General features: G+C 43.5%; 2 long non-coding RNA genes across 2 annotated transcripts; one reads left to right on the top strand and one right to left on the bottom strand.

Moving 5' to 3' along the window:
• LOC309343184 lies at positions 1–27,854 on the top strand. Its single transcript, XR_014157162.1, has 3 exons — positions 1–256; positions 21,205–21,341; positions 27,740–27,854. It is a non-coding gene; the product is annotated as an uncharacterized lncRNA (long non-coding RNA).
• On the bottom strand, positions 17,121–18,357 carry LOC309343199. The gene is made up of 3 exons (XR_014157176.1): positions 18,219–18,357; positions 17,400–17,496; positions 17,121–17,280 (listed from the first exon to the last, which is right to left on the bottom strand). It is a non-coding gene; the product is annotated as an uncharacterized lncRNA (long non-coding RNA).

The following is a 27,854-nucleotide window of genomic DNA, read 5'->3' as shown; positions in this document are numbered from 1 at the left end:
CTGTATGTTGAAATGAGCAATCACTCAATTTTATTTTATTTTTGCAGGAAAATGATACAACAATGCATCCAGCAATTGTTAATCCCATTCATCCATAACTGTGCATCCTACATGGGCCGATATGTGATTGAATCCCAGTCCCATAATAATGTCAGTGTGGAAGTGCCCTTTGTTTTCCAGGAAAAGAGCCTTCAGGGAGTCTGAGAGCTCAGATGAGAGCAGAGGATGTGCACTTCGTGAACCCTAGTCCAACATGGTAAGTCTTCCAATACTAGGGGGAAAAGAAGGAAGTTTCCTTCTTCTTAGAAAGAAATGGCCTCCTATCGCATGACCGAAAAAGGAAAAAAGAGATTGTTTACTTGACCCAACATGATTCTGTGAAAGTTTTGGATATGTCAGCAAGAAATGTAAAGATCTGCATCCTTGTTGACCTTCCTAAAGGGAAATAATCTAAAAAAGACGCAGAGGGAATTTGTTACTTCCTCTCTTAGTTGTTTCTAAATGTGGTATGAAATGCCCCCTCTGCATGAGAACTGCTTGTGCTGAAGAACTAGTTGTGACATTCTTTAGAAACCATAACCAACACAAAACATTTCCAGAGTTTTTGACTTGGAGCGACAAGTGGGCATGTCCTGTATAAGCCAGCAGAGTTGACTTAGGCATTTTATTATTTATTCTTACATTAATACCCCACCTTTCCTTCATGGAGCTCTTAGAAGGATGAGGAAAGCCACACTCAACTTGTCCAACTTTTAAATGCACATCCTCCCTTGGGGCGGCTGTGGAGAAATTAGATATAAAACCTGTTTATATTTGTGCCTGAAGGGATAAAATGTTCTGCGACTTCCGTTACAGAGTCCGAGGCCTTGTTCTGTTATGGTGTTGTAAGCCTTTGTCGCAGTAATTCTTGCTGAAAGTTGGTGGGAATAAAGGGCTTAATGAGGAAAGTGTGAGGAATAAAACCAGGGGGAAAACTGAGGCCTATATATATATTAATGGCCAGTGTGTTATTCAGAATGCCCAGTGTTTTATCTGTCTTATGTATTTTTGTGTTTTTATATTTTAAAACTGCCCTGTAATCCTCGGATGAAGGGCCGTATAGACATTTATTAAGGAATAATAATAATACTTGTCTGGGGAAGATCAGAGAAAGGGGAGTTGGTGGCTGAGGTAGCAATGAGAGGCTATCCTCTTACCAGAGGAAGGTTATACAAATGGGCTAAAATGTCCAAGAAACCAGAAGTAGAGTTTTGGGGTACAGAGGCAAATTATCCCCAATAAGTGGACTGGGTTGGGGAGTTATTGCCTGAGGTGGAGTTCCAGGAAAATTGGCCTGAGGTAAAAAGCCACTTGAAGAGTTGGAGATCTGGTGTTAGGAACATGGTCTCTTGAGTTTTCAGAAACTGTCAGTCAGTACCCAATTTAGCAGGGCTATTTTTCTAGAAAAAGAGGAGCTGGAGCTCCAGTGAGCTCTGGCTGGGGGAAAAAGCCCCGAGTATCAGTAGTCTCTTATAACATCCCTTTAATAAACCAATAATATTAGTTTAAAATTCATCCTGTCTCAAGGCTGTGTGCTAGGAGGCTTTTTCAAAGCACTCTGGGTGAATTGGTGGCACTGGAAAGTTAAGGAAGCAAAGATACCTAAACTTGGGTATATTATTATTATTATTATTATTATTATTATTATTATTATTAATTGAGTTTATATACCGCCCTATACTCAGAGGTCTCAGGGTGGTTCACAAGTGAGGCTGAGGGGCCTGGTATTCTTGACAGCAGTTTCTGCCTCAAAATTCAGCATAAACTCTAGTTGTCATGGGTCCCTGTTCAGTCTGACATATAGGTCTTTAGCCTGGCATCTATGAGGAGAAACATAAAAGCAAATGTTAAGATCTTCAGCTTAACAGGTAAATTCTTCAGCTGCTGCTGACAAAGCAAGATCTTCACACCAAAGGCATTTCTTTAAGAAGACTAAGTTTTATAAGTAGTCACATAAGCAGAAACGTATTTCTGTGGATTAGAGCAGGAAGCAGATAACAGTCATAGGAGAGGAAATGCAGGCATAAATAATCAGTTCCCAACTTCCCACAGTGGGGAGAAGATAATAGCCGAGAAGTTCAAGGCTGTATTTCAGGACTAGTGCTTCTGTTTTTGATGCGTTAGTTTGTAACACAGTAAAAAGAAATCAGAGTCTTGAAGGAACGCATTGTGCTAATCTAGACATGAAATATTTTAAACATTAATTGGCTCAGCTGAAGTATCTGCTTACAAGAGACAAAGAACAGCAAAGACTGGAAACTTTTGTAGATGTTACAATGATTTTCAGGATACAAAGGCACATCAGGCTGAAGACTCACCAACAAGCAACATGGGACCAAATCAGTGTTATGAATTGCATGTGCCCATTGTTCTTGTCCTCCTTTTCTCTTGAGGATGACCAGAAGCAAAACAATGGTTGCACAAACGCTGGACAAAGAAAATAAAATAAAACCTGTCTCTTAACCATTAGAATCTCCCCAAATAGAAATGTCACTGTATTTCACATTAAAACTGCAATTCTCGAAATGTTTACTCAGGGTATATCTCACTGATTTCAGCTAGACCTTTCTCCAAATAAGTCATGCTTAGGATTTCAACCAAAAGGCAAAATCTAAGGCTGTGAGCCTAACCCCACTTTCCTGAGAGTAAGCCCCATGGAATTCAGTAAGAGTTACTTCTGAGCAGACACGGTTAGGATCACTCTGGAAATCTTCTAAAATGCACCTTTTTTTTAAAAAAAAAAAAATCACTTACCCCCCCCCCACCGCCCATATTGTTTTGTACATAATTTGTATGAGAACATTCTGCCATTGAGATGCCCCTAAGTAATAAAAAGCGTGTCAAATTTCAGGATAGGTATGGGATATTGTGTTAGATGCAGGACAGCTTTAAAGTTGATGAGGGGAAATCTAAAAAGGGGTTCCCCGTGGTTTGGTGAGAGATTTGTATAAAAGCAGCATATATGGTACAGTTCCCCTTAAACAGGGAACCTGAACGTTTCAAAATGTATTGATGCAGGGTTTCTGGTGACTAAAGAACAGTTCACTGGGGAGGGGTTGTTGTGCTCATTTGACAAGAGGCAGTTCCTCCTTCCTTGTGACAGGAAGACTGGCACTGTGATTGGAAGTAAAAAAGAGAACCCTGGAAAACTTACTGCCTAGTTTACCACTAGAGATGTCAGCCGAAAAACTCCACCCTCTTCCCACTCCTTCTCCTCTGTCCTTACATGGAGTGCTTAGGGCAGTGGTGTCAAACTTTTTTCAAATTTGGGCCAGATTTGATTATGTTGAGCTTTTTTTAGGATTTTGCCCCAAAGTTGTTGAGCTGTTTTTAGGATTGATCCCTCAGAGAAATTGCTGGGTTTAACTTACATTTACACTTAGGTGTTGAGGAGACAGAAGGGAACAATGACTGTGGTCAAACTTCAAAGAAACAAACTCTCCATTGTTATTAGCATCTCCTTTCCTGGGCTGCTTCAACTCCTGAGACTCTAAAGCAGCCTTTGTCAATCTATTGCCCCAGATGATGGAGAATACAACATGCAGCAGCAGCAACAGACAGCATGAGAGCTGAGGCATGATTTGATGAAGTGAACATGCAGGAGGCCCGACCATTTTGCCTGACATTCTTAAGATCATTAAAATTAAATGCAAATTTTATGCAACGATTTTATACAAATAAATCCAGAAAGCTGAAATATATGTCAGGAACATTGTAAAGTACATTAAAGGTAAAGGGACCCCTGACCATTAGGTCCAGTCGTGGCCGACTCTGGGGTTGCAGCGCTCATTTCGCTTTATTGGCCAAGGGAGCCGGCGTACAGCTTCTGGGTCATGTGGCCAGCATGACTAAGCCCCTTCTGGCAAACCAGAGCAGCGCATGGAAACGCCATTTACCTTCCTGCCGGAGCGGTACCTATTTATCTACTTGCACTTTGACGTGCTTTCGAACTGCTAGGTTGGCAGGAGTAATAATTACACAGGTGTAATATTACACAGTAATAAAGGTTGTCTGTCAACTTTTAAGTTCACAACATATGAACAGGAACATAACACCAAGTATACTTGTTGTGTCCAAATATATTTATACCTGATTTAGACCAACTGGCATTACCTGAGATTTCACAATGTATTCATCTCAATTGGAAAAACAAATATGCCTGCACTAATGCGAAGGGTGAAACTGAAATATTCTGGACTGCAGCTGAGGGACTGCAGCCCCCTCCTGCTTGCATGCAAGTAGGAGTGGGATTGGGGCTGCTCTGATGGGATTCCTGTCCCCTCCTGCTTGCACGCAAGTAGGAGTTGAGATCAGGGCTGCTCCAATAGGCAGTACAAAGCCTCCCCTCCCAGCTGAGGGATCCCTGCCCCCTCCTGCTCAATCCCTCCTCTGTCTTTCCCTTAAATAGTATGCTCTGCTTTTAAAATTTGCAAATGTTTGTTCCCATCCTTTTTTGTTTTGCAAATGTACACAATTTAAACAGAAACAGGGTGCCCCATCAATAAAGTTAAGGCAGCTTCTAATAGCACAAAATGCAAGGAGCATGCTTCTTCATGGCTTTACGATTGCTCAGCAGAGCTTAGCAAGGAACCAGAGTCACCAAAGTAGCACATATAATCAGCAGACACCGCAATGAGTCAACTCAACTGATCTCCAATGATTCATAACTGACCTAGTTTTTCTCCTCCTCCTTGGGTGTGCAGCTATGCCCTCTGTGCACTAGCTGACTCTCTGAGGCACACTGGAGATTCATCCTTTGGGGCAGGGTGTGAAGGGTGCTACTTTCACTGCACCTTCCCATTGTTGCTTCTTCCCAGGGCAGAAAATGAGCTTTGCTGATGGCTGTCTGGCAAGGGGCTTTGGCAAGTATCCCATTCATCACTGGGAATCATCCATAGCCAACTGTTACAAGCTTACAGATAGGTAGCCGTGTTGGTCTGCCATAGTCAAAACAAAATAAAAAAATTCCTTCCAGTAGCACCTTAAAGACCAACTAAGTTAGTTCTAGGTATGAGCTTTCGTGTGCATGCACACTTCTTCAGATACACACTGAAGAATACACTTCTTCAGATACACACTGTGTATCTGAAGAAGTGTGCATGTACACGAAAGCTCATACCTAGAACTAACTTAGTTGGTCTTTAAGGTGCTACTGGAAGGAATTTTTTTATTTTGTTACAAGCTTTGCATCCTTTCTCGGGTCATTTTGTACCCCTTTGCAAAGCCACTGAGGACTGCATTATCTTTTGCAATGTCTTGGCATAGTAATGATTCTTGGGAATGAGATCAGTTCTCACAAAGCTTGCTTTTCCTGTCTGTTTGCTTTAGCAAATCTCAACATAAATGCATGAGTCTGGGGTTTCAAATGGGGGTAGCATTCCAAAATATCCTCCTAAAATTGATTCAGGTGTATTATACTTATATTATACTATGTGTGTTTGTAAGTGCACAAGCTCAGGACAGCTGAACAGCCTAGTGTCGTGCTTGTTGAGGGCATCCCAGTTGCCAGAGTGGCAGGTGCAATATAAACTTGGATAGCAGCATCTATGCAATATTCTTTGCTGGAAGAGGGGTGACCCTTCTTCTGAAAAGTTTGGCATCTCAACAAGAGGCTTTCAAAGATTTGAGACTCCTAGAGAAACTGAATGAATGTTAGTATTTTTGAAGGATCATTTCCATTTCCTAGAGAGTTGTTTTCATGGCCCAGTTTTGAATAGGGGAGCCTAAGTCTCTGAATGCTCAGCCTTTGCACTTCATGCCATGTATGCATAAATGCTGTTTTAAGCTGTGGGCTAAACTATGCTTCTTGTTTACATTTGTGGAAAATCTGTAGCAAGGCAAGATTAAAATCAGTTCAATATGAAGAATAATGTAGCTAAATCTGTTGGATTCCCAGCGGCAGTGCTAGTGGGAAACCGCCCTTGCCAGAAGGGAGTGGTTGAAAATGATTTATGACTGACTTGTGCCAAAAGTGTGCAGTTCTGAACCAAGGAAACTCCCAGTTGCAACCTGCAAAAATAGTAAGAGGAGCAAGCTGGAGAGGAGAAGGGAAGCTACAGAACTGGAAAAACAAGGGGAATGCAGATGTTGAAACATGCCCATTCACACCCTAACCACTCACAGCTAGACCTCCAAATTGTCAGACTATGAAAATAATCCAAAATCCAGTGAGTCATAGAAATCAGAGCCAGATGGTCCAGATGTCATAATAACTCACTCTAAAAGGTAGAGCCATGGGAAGCAATCAGTGGAAGGCAAACTTGCTCTGAAAGATGCTACAAAAAAATGCAGCAACATCCTGTGGAGGGAAAAAGTGGCAGAGAAATTCCAAAATCCATACTAGGACAGTATGCTTATTAGCCCCAACTAACAAGCTTTTGAGTTCTCAAGTGGTCTTGCAACCCATGACAGTTTGAAGTCTGAGGCAAAATACAGTATGATGCTGCCCCCCGTCACCCATTTGAAGCAGATTGGTGCTTGAGTATTCAGCACTGGTGATCCTCAAACACCTCACCTTTGCTCTCTGCTCCCCAAGTATCCACTGCTTGAAGAAGCTGCCTCCTTCTGTATAGTGGTAGGATTAGTCCTGCATTAAAAGGTAAAGGGACCCCTGACCATTAGGTCCAGTCGTGACCAACTCTGGGGTTGCGGCGCTCATCTCGCTTTACTGGCCGAGGGAGCCAGCGTACAGCTTTCAGGTCATGTGGCCAGCATGACTAAGCCGCTTCTGGTGAACCAGAGCAGCACACAGAAACGCCGTTTACATTCCCACCGGAGTGGTACCTATTTATCTACTTGCACTTTGAAGTGCTTTCGAACTGCTAAGTTGGCAGGAGCAGGGACCGAGCAATGGGAGCTCACCCTGTCGCGGGGATTCGAACTGCCAACCTTCTGATCTGCAAGTCCTAGGCTCTGTGGTTTAACCCACAGTGCCACCCGTGTCCCAGTCCTGCATTAGACAAGATATTAAGGAACCTGGGGTGTTCCTAGTTGTGCAGTTGCTCCCCTAGGCACTTTGGTTTGCAAAGCAGGAAGTGTTTTGCAGATATAAGTGGAATAGGTCCTCAAGGTGCAAGACAGATTGTATATATATAAAGGGTTTATTAGGACAAAAGGGGAAATGGGATGCTCCCCCATTTTTTAGTATATACAACTAGCGGGGAGTGCTTGACACTGCCCAGGATTTTTTTGAGACCAAAAAATACTGTGTTTTTTTAATGGATCATGTAATCTGTGAATTTAGACTCATCATGCCAAAGACTGGGTGAAGTCATGCCAAAGTCATGTTTCGGTCTGCCATCTTGATTTATCTTGACCTGGAAGTGGCATCACCGTGAGAAGTCATCAGTGGCAGAGAATCCATCAGATGCAAAGGTTGGTGCTGGCCCTGACTTTATCAGCTGGGTGAATCTGTTCAATTTTAGTTCCAGTTCTCTAACATTTCCATATCTACGTTGTTGTTTTTTTACTGTGCTCATTAAAATTCATCAGCATTTTTGGTGCAAATTTCTCCTAATACAGGCGTCCTCCCACTTACGCACGTTCACAACAGTTGGAAGGGACCCTGATGGTCATCTGGTCCGTCCCTTGCAATGCAGGAAACTCAACTAAAGCATCCATGACAGATGGCCAGCAAGCCTCTGCTTAAAAACCTCCACAATTTTATATACTTAATAGCAGTTACCGGTATATCCCACTCTTCTGCTTGCATTTACAAAATCAGAGCCACTAAGAATAATCCAACAGTATACAAAACAAATCATAAAAACATAATGCCATGATACAACAAAACAGTTTAACAAGAAAAAAGCAGACAAGTTACAGCAGGTAAAACAGCTTAAAAAGAGGTCTTCCTTAAAAATCCTCAAACCTCCTGGAATAAGGGGACTAAACAGATCTTTTGAGGCAAGGAGGTCCATAGTGTAGGCAAGACCCACCCCCCACCCCCCAAATTTCTTAGGCTGTCATATTTCAGCTGCCATGGGATGGAGAGGGAAGAGGGAAGGGAGAGGGAGTGGGGTGGGAAAATATATCCCTTTAGGTCTCCTGGTCCAGTTCAGCTATTGTAAAAAGGTTTTAAATGATCCCAAAGAGCAGGGGTCCTCAAACTTTTTAAACAGGGGGCCAGTTCACTGTCCCTCAGACACTGTTGGGAGTCGGACTAAAGAGGTGCCAGAAACATGCTCTTTTTCATGTATTTTTTTTAAAAAACACCTTGTTTCAAAATAATAACCAGAACAGACACACAACAGGCGTTATCAGTAATACTATAAGTTACCTATACCTCACCTTTATACTTCATTTCTTCTGGGTTATTTTTGATGTTGTTGTTCCTCATGCATATGGCTTTCTCTGCACTGAAGTTTATTTTCAAACTTGGGGAAGTTTGGGTGGAGAGCTTTATTTTACGGATTAACCCACCACTATTTACATGGAGATTCCCTTGTACAATGAACTGTTGTGATTCAGACTTCTCTTCTTGCTAATTCTATCTGCCGATGTTGCCTGTGTTTTTGGTGTTTCCCTAACTTTTAAGGTTGCCAAGGCTGCCGCATGGGACCTGCGCGAAGGTTAAGGAGGCAACTGGCCAGCGAGGCGTTGCTCCGTTGAGCACAGAGAGGGGAGGGGGGCATAGGAGGGTAAGGCAAGGGGTTCCTTTGCCACCATCCTGCCCTCTGGCGGCTTAAAAGGGCAGCATTCCGTTATCAAGCAGCCGCGGCGGTAGCAACCGCGTTACCAGGGCTTTGTTACACACATGCGCTTTTACCTCAGGGCTCTTCCCACCCGGCTGCTTCCAAGCCTTGGGCCTTGCGGGCAGGCTGGGTTCAGGACCATGGTGGGCCGGATCTGGTGCATGGACCGTAGTTTGAGGACCCCTGCCAAAGAGGAACGCTAGTCAACACACCCTTGCTACCACATTCTGGACCAAGAGAAGTTTCCAAAGGCTCTTTAAATGCAGCTCCATATAAAGCAAATTACAGTTTTCAAATCCAGACGTATAGGATCCATATGTCGTTAGGTTGCTTCCATCTTATGTAAAGAACCTGATGCTCGATCATAGTACTCATCTGTTAATCCCATTCAGGCAGCTTGCGCATGAAAATGCAGGTGCAAGGCTCCCTTCTTTGATTGTTTTGCAAAGTACATTAAAACTGCTTTGAAAAGAAGGATTAATCATTGTTTACCACCCCTTCAGAGTTCCTCCTCTCTAAATCTGAAAACAGGAGACTCTACAATAAATATTTGCTATCATTTTGTTAGAAAGCATTCTACCCAGAGAGCAAAAATGGGTGCAGTCTTCTCATTCTGCTTTGACATCAATGTCCCAAAATGTGTAGCTGTATAGCTGTGCATTAGAATTTTAAGGGAGGGGGGAGTATAAGTATTATACTGAAAATGGAATTATACTTGACATGGAAATTGGTAACACATTCAATAAACTTTTATTCTTTTCTGTAATAAAAATAAAATTTGTAGCATTAATCTTATAACCAGTGACCTAACCAAATTCCTCTGCGGTCTGCAAGACATCAAAGCACTATGTGAATTGATGTGAACACATTTGTGTTTGTGTGTATGACCTACCAAATCAGTTGTAGGTATACATAGAGGCCGAGAAGAGTATCAATAAGTATCTTGCTTTTGTTGCCTGTTAGGATTGAAAAACCATGGAGCTTATTTGTCACCTGTTGGGCTATGTTTGGCTTGGTGGGTGACAAGGTATGTAGGCTGGCACCACACATTCATTAGGTGGTCCTACATCCTTTATTATGTCTTGGTGGTATTGCCCTTCTCTCTTTAGGATGAGAGTTCAGTCTGTGACATCCTAGTGGACGTTTGAAGATTTAGACCTAAAATTAAGCCCAACCACCAGAATTCTGGCTTAGATTCAAGGTTAACCAAAGAATGAAGTTGTTTTCAGTTTAGTTGTGGATTACTAACAGTTGTATCACTGACATACAGTTGGATATTTGTACAAAATGTTCCACTTGTTAAGACTTTATTATACAGTTTTTGGATTCCAGTAGATAGAGCTATGGATGGTCAGAAAGAAGGAGTTTTTCTTTGTTTATGGTAGAAAAGTGATAGCGTGATTGAGAATGTAAACATGCTGAAAATGTCGTGCAAGATCAGAGCTTATGTTGTCACAAGTCACACTCATCGGACAATGATGGTATGATTCCCACCATGTCAAGAAGGTACTTCTTCGTCCCATGAGAACAAGTGACTCATACATACGTACAAAGCATACGTCCCTGGCGTCTTCATAATTGCAAGGTTCTGGTTCAGAGTGAAAATTTTAAGGAAAACCCTGTAATATGAGAAAGTAGATGTGACAGTTTAGTCAAATACACGTAGGGGATGATTCAGTACAGATACATTTTCCCAGTGCATTCTGTAGCTAGGACATACTAGTTTACTTCAAAATAAAAGCCTCATTTACCCCTCTTTTTACCATCTGTTTGTCCATTCCCCATTTAAGAATCTAAACCATTGAATAATGGCAAGGAAACTACAGCATGCCTCCTCAAATCCATCTCTTCCAGTCTATCTGTTACCTGTTTGTCCATTCTCATGGCTCCGATAGCAATATTGTGTGTGGTTTCTCTGACATATTGAAACTCATTCAAAGCTTTGGCATAGTACACTATAACTGTTATCATCAAATCAGGACTTGCAAAGGTTTGGGAAATGTGCTTGAATTACGAAAAGTGTATTATTAGCATGCCAGCTCAGTCTGCACCCAAGCGTTCCATCAAAACCAGAGATGGCTTCACCCAAGTCTGTTTTTAAAGAAGTTTGGCCTCTTCCTTTGCATTTGCCTACCTTGAATATGTAATCTAGACTTTCCTTTTCCTGGACTTGTTTTCTACCTGATAATCATGGTACCCCATCTGATGTCTCACCCAAATCTATGCTCTTGGTTCTTCTTTGCAAAATGGCATACTTTTTATTCATCTGCTAACTTAAAGTCTATGGTTATGAGTCCAGCTCTCCTGATTGATAGGATTATTTGTAATGTTTAGCTTATTTGGTATTCTCTACAGCAGGGGTGTGGAACTTGTGGCCTTCCAGATGTTTCTGGACTCCATCTCGCTGACATTCCTGGGCATGTTGGTTGGGGTTGAAGTTGGAATTCAACAAGATCTGGAAATCCAAGATTTTCCTACCCCTGCTCCAAAGGTTTGCAACCCCACCCATGAATTTTAGGCATGGTTCATTCAGATGGTTTAATTCATGTAGCTTAATTAATCTATATACAGTGGTACCTCTGGTTATGTACTTAATTTGTTCTGGAGGTCCGTTCTTAACCTGAAACTGTTCTTAATCTGAAGCACCACTTTAGCTAATGGGGTCTCCCACTGCCGCCACACCGCCAGAACACGATTTCTGTTCTCATCCTGAAGCAAAGTTCTTAACCCGAGATACTATTTCTGGGTTAGCAGAGTCTGTAACCTGAAGCGTATGTAACCCGAGGTACCACTGTACTGCTTTTCAAAAAACAACATTTTCAAGGAAATAATTTACCCCCAGTCTCTTGCAGAGCAAAAAGGCCCTGCAATGTCCCAGGTGATCATGAGTTAGGGCGTGGGTGGTTTCCATCTATTTTTAAAGAACCAAGTGTTGTACCTAACCCTGGAGGCAGAAGCAAATTCAGCTGGCTGGCACACATTGTCTTATTTACCTGGGGTGGTTAATTCCCCTTATTAATTGGTCACATGTTTGAAAAGAAAATGTGCCGTTAAGACCTGCTTATAGAACACTCCCTATGGAAAGCAGGCCAAATCAGATTGATCTTCCAACTGTGGTTTTTATTGCTGTGACTGTGCCAGACAAGGCTGTTGCCTATACTTGTCCAGAGTGTTGCTTATTATATTATATGTCATGATGAGTATAATCCACCTCATACAACAGACTAATAGTGGGGTTTTTTTGCCATTTGCATTCTGATCCTATAGGCGGTTATCGGGGGAAGCTAAATCAAAGTTCTGTCAGGATTTCAGGAAAGAATGCCTTAGTAATTTTGCTGCACTGGATCTGAAAATCTTTAGCCACTCCCACCCTCAGCAACAGCGTTTAAATTGGCAAGAACTAAAAGTGACAGTGAACTGGGAGACCAATCAGATCTTGTGCTGCTTATTCCCCAAGCCAGCACGCCCAAATTATGTTATTTGGCTAATATTTTGCAGTGGAAGTTTCCAATCTCGCCAACACAGTGGACCCTCTGGATACAAACTTAATTCGTCCCAGAGGTCAGTACTTACTCCGAAAAGTCCTTATCCAGAGGCGCCGCTTCTGCGCACACGCACGGCGTGATAGAGCGCTTCTGCACATGCGTGCACAGCGAAACCTGGAAGTATACACTTCCGGGTTTGCTGCGTTCGCAACCCGAAATTATGTTACCTACATAATCCAAGGTACCACTGTATCCTCTTTTGGTCCCATGGAGGAGTTCAGAGGCAGGTTAGTTGCTACAGCACCATGGAGAGCTCCTTGTGAGAAACTTTCTCCAACAAGGGTTGGGAGTGAACTGAACCCATTTGAGCCCTGCCTCTGCTCCATCCCTTATAGGCTCTGTCCCCTTGTGAAGAACTAAAGGATCTTGAAAGGATCAGATCTGAAGATGGGCAGTTCTTCCGTGCTCCATGGCCTTCTGGCTGGAGAAGTCCTTGCACCATTGGTCTGCCGAGATACTGTGGGGAAACAGTCGGTTTCTCAAGCTCATGAGGAGGTGACCATGTGGCTCCAGTTTTATGGAGCCTGCTGCTGTAGTAATGGCATATGGTTCAGTGAAATTCTGTCCGCCAACCTCACATTCAGTGGTCACCTCATCACCAGCATTAGGCCCAGAACCAGAAACCCTGTTTGGCTCCTTAGCTGGTAGCACTGTAGCCTCCAAGTCAGTGTTCTCACTGCTGGACTCTGAGGGTCATGACAACCATACACTTTCCTAAAAACAAAGGATCCACCTATTGCATAGACATCCGAGGGAGCCTCAGCTGGAAGGATAAGGGCAGAATTAGCTCCTACCTCAGCTATGTTTCCTAATGTAGCACTTTGCTTATTTCCTTAGGAATGAGAGGAGAAGCATTCAGGGATACCAGTGTGACTGAGGAAGGACAGTGGTCTCTGCTCCTTATGAGCATATAGGTTTTGCTGCTTCTCTAAGACTCTTGCTGACAGCAGTCTTTCTTTCATAGAACTTAAGGCAGTAGTGGCCAGACTTGGCCCTCCAGCTGTTTTTGGACTACAACTCCCATCATCCCTAGCTAACAGGACCAGTGGCCAGGGATGATGGGAATTGTAGTCCCAAAACAGCTGGAGGACCAAGTTTGGCCACCACTAACTTAAGGGGACACAATTACATAGGATTAAGTTAATGCAACTTTACCCAAGGCACCTACCAGATAAGACTGCCCCAACAGTTTCCTATTAGGAAATGAGGGACAATAACATCAGCCTGGCAATTCCTTTCTATTTATCTTTCTATCTGGTGCTTGTTTTCTGGGGTACTCAAGGGTACACAGTACTGGCACCTTCTTTTTCGTAGAAGAAAAGCACTGCTTAAAAGTATGGCTCTTACTGTAACAACTTTGGGGTGAATACCGACACGCTTTTTCTAGAAGAAAAGCACTTCTATCTATATCTATCTATCTACATCTATATCTATCTACCTATCTATCTATCATCTATCTATCTTTCTATCTATCTTTCTATCTATCTATCTATCTATCTATCTATCATCTATCTATCTATCATCTATAAATCACATTAATTAAATTAGAAATATTTCTATCCTGCCCTTCATCAGTACAGACATCAAGATGGAGTGCAGAACACTAAAATAATAGCAACCCAGCAGATCATACAATGAACAACAATATGCATTGAAACTGATCGTCAAAAACAAAGAAAGCAGCTGAAAAACCAGAGTTTATCAGGCTGAGAAGTTGACCGTGTTGATCCAGCCACTTCAAGGGCCTGATTTCTAGGCGTGCTGCCAGCTTCTATTGCTGCCCCACACCTTTTATCCGTCCTGCTCTTGGTTCATGCATCATGCTGCATGCCACATTCCTGGAATATGACTGAGAATGCATTGAGATCATGCAGGCAGAGAAGAAGTGACTGAACTGTGGGAAAAGGCTGTTGAAGAATTAAAGCCACTTGATTCAGCATGGGCACAGCAATTATTTACACCGCCACTTTTATAAGATATCCCATGATTGCAGGTCAGGATTATCACATACACCTGGTCTGCTGCTGCCAGAGCTCAACAGACACTGGCAAGGAGTCGGCTTATTTCAGAGATGAATGTCTCTCAAGTATGAAAAAAATGTTGTTTTTCATACTTGAATGCCGCTCATAAAGGAAACTTAACCCAAAGTAATCACATCTTCAGTAAGAAATACAGCAACTATGCCATCCAATTCTTCTGATGTATTATTTGCCTGCTCTCCTTTCTCTCCTGATATTATCCTCACAGGGCATATGGTGGCCAATTGTCTTGTTTTTAGGAGTGTGGGGTGGGGTGTTCAGCTGGGGCAAACTCTGAGGTGATGGTCTTTGCCCACATCTCAGTTGGTAGACCATAAGACTCTTCATCACAGGTTTGTGGGTTCAAGGCCCACACTGGGGAAAATATTCCTGCATTGCAGGGGGTTGGACTAGATGACGCTTGTGGTCTGTTTCAACTCTACAATTCTATGATTCCCATATTTGCAGTTCTTACTGGGATAGGATATTCTGTTTTTTAATGTTTGATGTTTTGTTGTACAGTGGTAGCTCGGAAGTCGAATGGAATCCATTCCAGAAGTCCGTTCAACTTCCAAAACATTTAGGAACCAAGGCATGGCTTCCGATTGGCTGCAGGAAGCTCCTGCAACCAATTGGAAGGCACAGAAGCAGTGATGGATGTTTGGGTTCCAAAGAACGTTCACAAACCGGAACAATCACCTCCAGGTTTGCGATGTTCAGGAGCCAAAACGTTTGACTGGCAAGGCGTTCGACTTCCAAGCTATAGGATATAAATAAAATTATAATTATAATTTTATATATAATTATAATTATGGGGAAAACCATAGGGAAAATAAAGTGTGCACCCTGATGTGTTTCATTTCCAGGTGTAGGTCTTTTGGCCACCACGTGGAAACTACTGGAAGCACTTCCAACACCGCGGAAGCTACATGTGGCTGTTAAACACACAAGTGTTGTTCAACACATCAAATAGAGAGTTGCTACAGTGGTGGCCACTACTACAAACAAGCAGCATTGTCATTGAGACTTTTTGTGTGGTGAGGGTGATTCTAGGTGTTGGGTGGCTCTTGCCCTGTACAACTGGTGTGTGGAATTGCCAGCATGTGGAAGCCATAAAAACAGGTCTTGGATGTCCTAGATGGAGTGTATTCACCTTCATTGCACCAGCAGTTTCCCTACCTCCAACCCATTCTCTTGATGTTTAGGAATGCAGTGAGGCAGCTGCCAAGGGGGCAGACAAGTATTGGGATTTTCTCAATCTTCCAAAACAGGGATTCGGTAGTTGCACAATTTATACAAAATTACAATAAATACAGGCATTGCCTTTCCCCCCATCTTTCAGTGGAAGCATGTCAGGAAGAACCCCTGTGTATTCTACAGCCCACCTCCTTATTACAGCCATGCTTTCTTAGCCATCTGATCGCCCCCATTCTAACAAGACCTTCATACAAGCAGAAATAGTATTGGAATGCAGCCTTTCCTAAAAACTCATCATGTTCCATTCTGTGATTTTGTGCCAGTCGATGATCATGGCAGTGTGCCATAAAGGTAAAGGGACCTCTGACCATTAGGTTCAGTTATGACCGACTCTGGGGTTGCGGTGCTCATCTCTCTTTATTGGCCGAGGAAGCCGGCGTATAGCTTCCGGGTCATGTGGCCAGCATGACGAAGCTGCTTGTGGCGAACCAGAGCAGCGCACGGAAACGTCGTTTACCTTCCTGCTGGAGTGGTACCTATTTATCTACTTGCACTTTGACGAGCTTTCAAACTGCTAGGTTGGCTGGCAGGAGCAGGGACTGAGCAGCGGGAGCTCACCCCGTTGCGGGGATTCGAACCGCCGACCTTCTGACCGGCAAGTCCTAGGCTCTGTTGTTTAACCCATAGTAATCCACAAAAAACATCCATTATCTTCACAGTTAGCTGGCATCTTTCATTTTTCCACCATATCAATTCTACCTGCGTTTGGGGTAAGTTGGCATGTGTGAAGAAAAAGGTTTAGTATTCAAATGTTGTCCTTGCCATATGGTCAGCTGCCACATCTCCTTCTCTTAAACTTACGTGACCCACAAATGCACCCTCAAAGACTGCTGAGCTATTCCTCCCAGGAGACGTGTGGGTCAAAACTCAGATTCCAAAAGCAAATACTTCCTCCCAGCTGTTCCTCCTGCCTCTGTATTATTTTTTAAACATTTCCAGTAATACATGGAAATTTGTTTGGTTTGGGTTCCATTCCAGTCATGATTGCAGTTGTGAAGGCAGCCTGGGAGAGTCCAGCTGCAGAAAAATGGTTTGTTGATCATACATGCCACTTTCTTATGAGTCATTTCTAGTTAGTGAGGAATCTGTTCCCCCCCTCCCCAATTTAATTTTTTAACTTTTAAGGCAAGAATACCTGGTATTAGTTGCAGTAAGGAGCCCCCATGAGGCCTAACCTCTAAATCGGGGTTGGAAAAGGAGAACACACTCAATATTTCCAGTTACACAAATCTCCTTGCTTGTGGTGGACACTGTCATGTCCAAACTCAAGAATTCGGGTGACTTGAATTTCAAAGGAACTGCAAAGTGGAGACAAAAACAAAACTATTTTCAATTTGCTAACATTTTCAGCAGTGCTGGGAATATGATTGTATTATTATAATTGTTATAATATATATTATTTTAGCACTCCTTGCAGAAATACACCCCAATTCATATATGATATAACAGATCAACTTGATGGGGGAGAAATATGATACATTATAGCAATAACAGCACATAAAACATGTTTTTGATCTTCTATTCCTATAATATATGGTATCATTTTATGGTACCATACCAAAACTTCATCTGCAGTTTTTGTGCAATTTCGTCTGTGTTTTTTACCCTCAGTTGCCTGAATTCAGGGATATTAGCACATAACCAAATCTGATGGGCTTCAAAGCTTTGTGTGCATGGTTTGATCCATTGTGTGATCCCAGACTGGATGGAATCTCCCTTGTGACAAATCTAGGAAAGAAGACAAAGGAGCTCTGTGGGAGTGCTCTGTGGGAATGCTGCAACAGCAACTAAAACTAGTTTGATTTTTAGAAAGGGGGAACCCGGGGCTAAACTGAGTTTACTCATACCTAATGTGTACCTTGCTCTTCCTGCAAGTAGCTCAGGGCAATGTTCATGAAGTCATCCTACTTTATTCTCCCAACAGACCTTGTAAGATAGGCAAGCCTGAGAAAGGGTGAATGATCATTTTCAAGATTAACTGGGGGGGGATTTGAATCCAGATTACCCCAATCTGTGCCCAACACTGTGTTCGCTACACTGGTTCTTGACTTTTAGATACAATTTTCAAGTCAATTAATTGAAGGCTGAGGTGTTCAGCCTTCCTTGCCTTTTTGTCCTCCTACTTTGGCCAAAGGGTGAGGTACACTTAGACAAATACCTGAGCGATGCAGGAGAACCAAGGATCGAACAGGCTGTGAGGACAGACACTCTTGTCCTCACTCAATAGCAGTTAATGGATTTGAAGCCTAAAGTTAAGACTCATCCAATAGGAACACATGCAACCTGGCTCTCCAAGAATTTGAGTCCCCAGAGGCTTCATTAGTTACAATCACTGATGAAGATGCAGCCAAGCTTTAAAAGTTCATACCCACTTACTGTGCAGCTGCCCAGTGGCCCATTTTTTTTATTAAAAAAAATCTTTGTCAGAATGCCAGTTGTTACCACCATCCTGGATGCAATTCAACAATCTATCTAGGTTACCCAGAAGTGGGCTATACTTGCTATATGAATGCAATCCTATCTCATGAGAGCCAGTGTGGTGTAGTGGTTAAGACCAGTAGACTCGCAATCTGGGGAACCGGGTTTGCGTCTCCGCTCCTCCACATGCAGCTGCTGGGTGACCTTGGGATAGTCACACTTCTCTGAAGTCTCTCAGGCCCACTCACCTCACAGAGTGTTGTGGGGGAGGAAGGGGAAGGAGAATGTTAGCCGCTTTGAGACTCCTGAAGGGGAGTGAAAGGCGGGATATCAAATCCAAACTCTTCTTCTTCTTCTTCTTCTACATGCCACCTTTATCTGCTGAGGCTTCGGTTGGATCGTGGGATCGCAACTTACACACCCACTAAAGGAAGAGCTGCTGGCTATCTTTCTCAACCTGTTGTTTATCTCCCCTCCCTTCTTGATAGCTGAGCCTTCCCTGGAAACTGAGTCACTAAGAAAGAGAGATAAGGGGAGATGGGTTGAAAGAAGCAACCACCAGCAGCAGCTACTTTTCCAAATTTTGTTTCTATTCTCTCCTAACTTATTCTGCTTCTTGGGGTGTGGGTGTGCACAGTGGATAGCCTTGGGATTGGTGATTTTAGCATTTGCTCTGGAGAGACCTGTGTGCTTGATTATTATTGGGGGTGGTATTGTTGTTGTTGTTTAGTCGTTTAGTCGTGTCTGACTCTTCGTGACCCCATGGCACACTGTCTTCCACTGGCTCCCGCAGTTTGGTCAAACTCATGCTGGTAGCTTCAAGAACACTGTCCAACCATCTCGTCCTCTGTCGTCCCCTTCTCCTTGTGCCCTCCATCTTTCCCAACATCAGGGTCTTTTCCAGGGAGTCTTCTCTTCTCATGAGGTGGCCAAAGTATTGAAGCCTCAGCTTCAGGATCTGTCCTTCCGGTGAGCACTCAGGGCTGATTTCCTTCAGAATGGATAGGTTTGATCTTCTTGCAGTCCATGGGACTCTCAAGAGTCTTCTCCGGCACCATAATTCAAAAGCATCAATTCTTCGGTGATCAGCGTTCTTTATGGTCCAGCTCTCACTTCCATACATCACTACTGGGAAAACCACAGTTTTACTATACAGTGGTACCTCAGGTTACATACGCTTCAGGTTACATACGCTTCAGGTTACAGACTCCGCTAACCCAGAAATAGTACCTCGGGTTAAGAACTTTGCTTCAGGATAAGAACAGAAATCGTGCTCTGGCAGCGTGGCGGCAGCAGGAGGCCCCATTAGCTAAAGTGGTGCTTCAGGTTAAGAACGGACCTCTGGAAAGAATTAAGTACTTAACCCGAGGTACCACTGTACGGACCTTTGTTGGCAAGGTGATGTCTCTGCTTTTTAAGATGCCTTGGGATAGCCTTGGGATTGGTGATTTTAGCATTAGCTCTGGAGAAACCTGTGTGCTTGATTATTATTTGGGGGGGGGAGATTATGGGATATGAATTAATGGCTTTGATTATATTGGTACACTGAAAATCTATGTGATCTTGTTATGTCTTATGAACAAACAAATTCAATCTGAACTGTAAGATGAGTTGTATGTTTGTACAGTGGTTAATACTTCCATGCTCAAATAAGAATTTATTTTGTTTGTTTGTTTGTTTGTTTGTTTGTTTGTTTGTTTGTTTGTTAAAAAGGCTGAGCCTGGTCAGAATTGTTTGCAGACGAGGCTGAAGTCAATTCCAATCCTGAAAGTCAGAGGTGCTTTTAACCTCCGGGAAGGTTTTGTTTGTGTATGTGGAGATTTGGATTATGAGTAGCGAAAGAGGTTTTCTGTTCTTAGACCATTACAAAAGCAAGATTTAATTTTGCCCTTAGATCCTTCTGATCTTCATTATGCCATCTTACCTCTTCCTGGGTTTATGCTCTACCCTTCAAGCAGATTCTCAGAGCAGCTTACAGCGCTAAAGCAAAAGTACCATCCCCAAAGCATTTAAGAGCATAAACACACCACAAACAAAAAGCAGCACAATCCTAAATCTAAAAAGAGCTTTACATTTAATACCTTTTCGCCAGAGTAAGCATGCTGGAGAGCAGAACCTGCTTTGTGTGCACCTTTTGAAATGCTAATGAGCCCATGCAACCCAGCCTTTCCTTTTATTTGTCTAGCTTTCCTTAACCATTTTGACCTATTTTCCAAAGAGATTGGTCTAGTTGGCATCTCAGGAGACTGCCTCTCAGTGTTTCCATGAGTCACACAGAGATCCTCAAACCCAGTACTTTTGATTTCAGTTGCTCAGGTCTATTTCAAATGATGCTTCAGAATGAACATAGCAAGTTGCCTTATAGTGAGGTGCTTCCAAAGTGTTGCTATTTTTGGGTGGGATTCAGTCACATCCCGGCAAATTCAGGTTGCACGGTTCTAATTGTGCAACAAACTGGCCTCCCCAGCAAAAAGATCAGACTTTTTGCAATAAGGAAAGCGATGGAAATATGCATTTGAAACAGTGGAGTGGCAATTGCTTGGTGCAATGCTGCCATCTAACCTCTCTGCAAACAAATCGGAACCTAGGACCTTCTGCACATAAAGCAAATGTTCTGCCCCTGAGCTGTATATGATGTCAGGTATGGGATGAGGGTGGCACTGTGGGTTAAACCACAGAGCCTAGGATTTGCCGATCAGAAGGTCGGTGGTTCGAATCTCCGTGACGGGGTGAGCTCCCATTGCTCGGTCCCAGCTCCTGCCAACCTAGCAGTTTGAAAGCACGTCAAAAGTGCAAGTAGATAAATAGGTACTGCTCTGGCAGGAAGATAAATGGCATTTTCGTGCACTGCTCTGGTTCACCAGAAGCGGCTTAGTCATGCTGGCCACATGATCCGAAGCCTCCCTCGGCCAATAAAGCGAGATGAGCGCCGCAACCCCAGAGTCAGCCACGACTGGACCTAATGGTCAGGGACTCCTTTACCTTTACCTATGGGACAGGCAAGGGCAGGGCTTGGCTTAATAAGTGTTGACAGGCACTGCCAATCAGCTGGTTGCCTGCACAGCCTCTTCGTAGCTGGTTGTCAGCTCTTCAGAAGCTCGGATCAAAGTGCTACACAAAATAGCACTTTGGGAGAGGGGCTTCTGAAGACATCTGTTAATGTGCTATCTTGCCCTACACTTTGAATGAGACTTTTGAGGCATGAATGGTGACCTTTGAATCTTTGAATTGTAGGCTTGGAAGGGACCACGAGGCTCATCTAGTACAAGTCTTTTGCCCAACGTGGAGCTTGAACCCACCACCCTGAGATTAAGAGTCTCATGTTCTACTGACTGAACCATCCCAGAGACTTGACATCTTCATGACTTCAGGTGGGTGGAGCAGAGTTTGGAAAGTCAATGAAGGTACACAGAGCAGCACAATGCATTAGAAGAAGTGTAAATATGCTTGCTCCTCCTAACAAAGAACAGATGTCAGTGCTACACCAACACTAGTCACCCTCAGCACAAACACAAATGGTACTAGTCTTGTTTCCATCCATTTGCCTTTCATGACTGGGTTAAGAAGAGAAAATCCTGTTGGATTTGGTTTCCTCTGCATGAAGTTGGGAGGGACTAGGAAGAATTACTGAGGTGTTGAAGGATTAGCAAACCTCAAGACAAGTAAAGCTTAAACATTAATCATTGATAGCCAGATCCCAGGGCATCCCTAGGGATTGCTAACAGCTCAGAGATTGCTTGAAAGATAAAGCTGTATACAAATTCAATAACTAACTATTCTCCCTATAAGTTTCATGCTTCTTGCGCTGAAGTTCCTAGTAATAGTCCCATTAAGAAAAAGTATAATGAAAGTAATAAAAATATGTTAACAAAACAGAAGAAAACACACAGCACTAAGCTGTAGATCAATTTAATACACCAAACACTGCTGGAAAGCCTTGGTGAGCAGGTGAGTTTTAAGCAGACAACCAAAATGTCAGCACTAAGTGCAAACCTGATTTTCATTGGAAGTACATTCCAAAGTCCAGGTGCCATAAATATCCTGGGCTTAGTGGACTTAAAAAGAACCTCATGGGCACACAGCACTACTAAACATATCTCTCAGGAGGACCAAAATGACCAGGCAGGGGTACATAATGTAAGGCTTCCTTGTCACTGCTGCTAATCGGTCAGATTCCCACATATTGTTTGGATATGCACTATAGTGTTTTAACATTCTGAGAAGTGCGTTAAAAAAAACCCTGATGGCCATCTTGATACAAAATTTATAAAATATTTAACAAAAGTGGTTCTTACTGTATTTTTAGATCCCTTCAGTTAGTAAATGGGTAAACACAAAGCACTTGCTGTTTCAGATTTCATGCCACTTAGGCTGGAATAAGCCTCAACTGGAGCTGTGGGTTAAACCACAGAGCCTAGGATTTGCCGATCAGAAGGTCGGCAGTTCGAATCCCCGTGACGGGGTGGGCTCCCATTGCTCAGTCCCTGCTCCTGCCAACCTAGCAGTTCGAAAGCACGTCAAAGTGCAAGTAGATAAATTCCGTAGGTACTTCTCTGGCTGGAAGGTAAACAGCGTTTCTGTGCGCTGCTCTGGTTTGCCAGAAGTGGCTTAGTCATTCTGGCCACATGGCTATATGCCGGCTCCCTTGGCCAATAAAGTGAGATGAGCGCCGCAACCCCAGAGTCAGTCACGACTGGACCTAATGGTGAGTGCAGTGGCGTAGTGTGGGGGGTGCAGGGGGGGCCGGCCGCACCGGGCGCAACATCTGGGGCGCGAATCCATGGGTTAGGGGGCGCAAATTACTTGCCTTGCCCCGGGTGCTGACAACCCACGCTACGCCACTGGGTGAGGGGTCCCTTTACCTTTACCTAAGAGAAGGGGTGATTTGATTTTTTAAAACCCTGTCCCTCTTCACAATCCTCACATATAAAAAGCTGCTTCAAAATTATGTGACTGTCGTATCTGATATTGCAAGCAAGCCCCCTTCCTTGCACAATTTGCCCTTATTGAGTGGTCCCTAAGATTATCCGCAGTGGCTCCTAGCAGTCAGCAGTCAGCAACTGTTGAGATGTTTAGATGGTTGAGATGTATCTGACATCTGGTGGGTTTTAGCTGTAACTACAGCAGCAGCCCAGCCCAGACATGAACAGATCTACCTAGGAATCCACTTGCTTTCTACGAGAGCTGCTGTCCAAGGTTCGAACTACAGGTGGCGATGAGCTGTGGAAAGCAATTTCCAAGGCTGCCAGTCTAAGACTAGGAAAAGAGTAGGAGGAGCTGCTTAAATCTTACCCATCTTATCGTTTGTCTGCTCAGAACTGCCCACCCTAAACTACTATTCTCCCTGTTGAGGAAAACATACAGGCAATTCGTTCTTTTTTTCTCCTGGAAAAAAATAGCTTGTAGAAAACGATGCTGAGTATGCAAACAACAGAAAACAAAAGCAAAAGGCAGCCCCTCAACCTTTCCCCCAAGGAAAGAAACAAAACAAAGCATACAGTTTGTATCTCAGTCTGCTGCAGTCCTGTTTCAGCCATGCTATGAGCACTGAGGGGGCACTGGGCTAGACCTGGAGGACAAACAACTTACCTGCTACTGAGTAGCAGGTAACTGATCCAAAGGACAAAATTTGAGCTAACAGGTGTGCAGGACTTCTCCAGACATCCTTTACCTTGTGCATTTATGCTTATTTGTGCTCATGTTGGTATCAGGGCAGTTATCCACAAACACATTTTCAATGCTGCCTGCACCTCCAAAAGGTGGGCATACTGCTTCATTTCCACTTGGTGCATGTCCTGTAACTTCCTGCTAAAATTCTGCAACCTTTCCATACCTCAAATGTTCTGGGCTCTGCATGGACCAGCTGCATATTCCTGCATTGCAGGGGGTTGGACTCGATGATCCTCAGGGTCCCTTCCAACTCTACAGTTCTATGATTCTAGGATTCTATGTGTGTGTGTGTCCTACTTTTGTTGTTCGAGCGTGTCCCTCCAGACATCAATAATATGTTAACGCTGGGGAAGCATTGCAGAACAACTAACAAAGCAGGATGGTGTGTGGATCATCCCGTATAAATCTGCCACTAATGCACTATTATTGCACCAATGACATAATGCAGAATACATTCACAAAACACAACATGCCAGGCTGGCGTGGCCCTCAGGTTCTTCAGGATCTAGAAGCTATCCCCCAAAAAGGTAACTTTCCCCCAAAAAGGTAGCTGTGGATGCAACACAGTCCAGGGCTTAAATGAGCTCATGTACCGGTATGTCCTAGGTAAAGGTAAAGGGACCCCTGACTGTTAAGTCCAGTCGCAGACAACTCTGGGGTTGCGGCGCTTATCCCGCTTTACTGGCCGAGGGAGCCGACATTTGTCCGCAGACAGTTTTTCCGGGTCACGTGGCCAGCATGACTAAGCCACTTCTGGCGAAACCAGAGCAGTGCACGGAAATGCCGTTTACCTTCCCGCCAGAGTGGTACCTACTTATCTACTTGCACTTGATGTGCTTTTGAACTGCTAGGTTGGCAGGAGCAGGGACTGAGCGATGGGAGCTCACCCTGTCACGGGGATTCAAACCACCAACCTTCTGATCGGCAAGTCCTAGGCTCTATGGTTTAGACCACAGCACCACCCGTGTCCCCATGTATCTCCTAGATGACTGCTATAGTTTTTCAAGTAGTATTTCCACAAAGGATCCATGCTAAGCCTTGAGGTCTCACACTATGACACAACCAAATGGCCTTTGATTACAGTTTTTGTCTTCTCCATTTTGGGTGGTGTCTGGGGTGATTTTATAAAACAACTCTAACTGTTGCCATCCAAGATTCCTGCAGCAGGGCTGTGACCATAGTGTATTGGCAGGTAACAGGAATCTTGTCATTGTGTCCGTTAAGTTGCTAATGCCTGGTGCCTGCACTTTTTGAGGTTGCTGTAAAATGATGCAAATATGACTCAGATGCTGAGAGGCCTTAAAAATAGATAAGGTTTAAGATCCAGCTGCTTACATAATCACACAAATCCACACTAATCCTTCCACAGTGCTACGCGGAACAGAGGACTTATCGAACTGGCAGTGCTGTGGATTCTGTAGTGCTCAGAACAAGGTTTCCTTGTCTTCAGCTGAAATTTGGGGACAACATTCTGTGACTTTTCAGGCAGACCTTTAGCAATTTGTGGACTTCAGACAAAAATGCTGACATCCATAGGTGATTCCATGCATGATGTTAACTTTGGGAAATGCCTTCAAAGCATCTGTTTATTCGTAATGACCGGTCTTCATTTTTTGTTGATATATAAAGAAATTGATTTTTAACAGATATTTGTATATTTCCATAATTCTCTGCACACATGCAAACATGGCCGAGCCCAATATATTTGTTGCCTGAGGCAAGGGATGAGCTGGCACCCCCTCGCTCAATTCCACAAAAAGAAGTTGAGTGGCTTAACAACTGATAACATCAACAATGGCAACTGGCCTGGATCCTGAGGGCAGGTGGATAGCTCTGAGGGGACAAGCCAGGCTGCAAGGCATACAAGCCTCTGTCTTCCATCCTCTTGTTGCACCTTTCTCTCACTTTCCTCAGAGACCATGCAGATCAGTCGTCTGTTTAATACACAAGCCAGTTCATTACTGCAGCTGTCTTTCTAAAAGCAAAGGTATCCTTAAGAGGTAATGTGAGGCTAACTCAGATTGCTTGCTGCTCAGCAGGTAAACCTTTTGCGCCTATTAGGTCTGTAACTAATCTGTTTAGGATTAAATGTTATAGATATACCTGGCTGTAGCTGGGTGGAGAACTATGCTCCTGTATTGTTCTCTGTTTACGAGATTTTGGCATTTAATATGCCACCTAATAAAGGCTGTCTGCAGGCCCTTACAGATGGGAAGGGGCAGCTGGGTGCACTTGCCCTGGCCCTCAGGGGGCTAAGACAGCTGGGGGGGTGGGCACCAGGGGCCTGCTGGACTTACACTGTCATAGCAAGAACATCTCATGCTTCCCAGCTGACCTGGGACTCTTGCCCCAGGCCTCAGACAAGCTCTGCACAGGCCTGGCTGGTAATGTCTTGGCTGTTCCTTGGCTGCTAAACTCTAGTTTTGCCATCTGATCAATGACAGGGAATTGCAGACTTAAAGAGAATGAATGGTATTCCACAACTTTTCGATGTAAGAACTAGGGCTGCCAAGGATCGACACCCAACCCCCACTTTTTAAAAACCTGTTAATAAATTATCTGGGAGTTAAGCAGTGGGGTGGCTCAACTCCCCCAAGTTCGCTGGCTATATACTTCCCTTGTGAAAACTTTCCATTTGTTCCCACACATTTTCTTGTTCTTTAACCAGTTACTGATCTGACCTATTAACTGAGGAGGGCTAAGTTTGTCATTAGCCTTTGGTGAGGGTCAAAAGATATGTTTTTTTTAACAAAAAACCTTAATAAAATGATGATGATGATGATGATTTATTTATACCCCACCCATCTGACTGGGTTTCCCCAGCCCCTCTGGGCAGCTTTCAACAAAAGATTAAAATACAATAGTTTGTCAAGCATTAAAAGCTTCCCTAAACAGGCTTGCCTTCAGGTGTCTTCTAAAAGTCTGGTGGGTTTTTTTCTCTTTGACATTTGGTGGGAGGGCGTTCCACAGGATGGGTGCCACTACTGAGAAGGCCCTCTGCCTGGTTCCCTGTAACTTGGCTTCTCGCAGTGAGGGAACCCCTTCGAAGGCACTTGGTGCTGGACCTCAGTGTCTGGGCAGAACGATGGAGGTGGAGACGCTCCTTCAGGTATACTGGACTGAGGCCATTTAGGGCTTTAAAGGTCAGCACCAACACTTTGAATTGTGCTCGGAAACATCATCATCATCATCATCACACAGTGGAGCTTTGTGTCACATGGTCTTCCATGATCCTTCAAGGATAGTTTTCCCCAAGTTAGCTTCCCACGTTTCTTCCAGTACAATGGCAGAATCACAGACCAGAGACAAAGGACCCTTACAGACCACAGAAATCATTCCTTTCATACCAAACTTGTACAATAGCTTTCATAAAAGGTAATAATTCTGGAAGGGCCCTTTATCTGGTGAACATACATGGTAAAATAACTCACTTCAGCCAGATACAACCAATTTGAATGATACACTTGTCAAAAACTTTTTGGAATTTCAGGTACAAACCCCTATCCACATGCATGTTGACACTTTAAAAGAATTCTAGAGGTCCTAAGATAGGAATTACTTTTGCAGAAGCCATGCTGATTCCTCTTCAGCAAGACTTGTTCTTCTGTATGCATGATATTTTAAAATTTAGTAGCCCTTTCCACCAATTTATCCAGAACTGGCCTTTAAGTTGCTGGATTTCCCTTTGAATATAGATGCCATAAGACTGTATTGTGTATTTCTTTGCTTGGAAATATGAGTCTGATTGGTGTTTCCTGCTCGATGAGACCTATCTTGTGCAGCATTCTGTTTTCAAGTAGCTAACCAGATGCCTATAGAAAGCCCACAATGGATCAAACATTTACCCCAATTAGGCAATTGTTTCATGTTTTAGCCACACTGGCTTTCATTTTGTACTTTCTCAAATCCATACCCATCACATCACACCCCTTTTATCCTGAGGAACTGCCTCCTAGTCTCATATACAGTGCATTACATGACAATCCCTATTTTCCGACATCTGCCCTAGATTTTTGGGAGAAATCTTGATCATCCTGTTAAAAATATTGTTGTTAATTTGTGCATAGATGCCCTATAAATGCCATTCTTGATGTTTCAGGTACTCTGAAGTCTTCTGAACCACCAGCAGAGGGAGCCCTTGACTCAGTAGATCAGCTGTACTTCCTGCAACTGGACTGAGCTACCTCGCTTTGGAGTTTTGGCATAGGTACACA

The sequence above is a fragment of the Podarcis erhardii genome (genome assembly GCF_964252035.2).
Source record: "Podarcis erhardii genome assembly, chromosome: 5".
NCBI classification, from domain to species: Eukaryota; Metazoa; Chordata; class Lepidosauria; order Squamata; family Lacertidae; genus Podarcis; species Podarcis erhardii.
The sequence above is the reverse complement of the archived record's forward strand: the minus strand, read 5'-3'. Positions and strand labels throughout refer to the sequence as shown.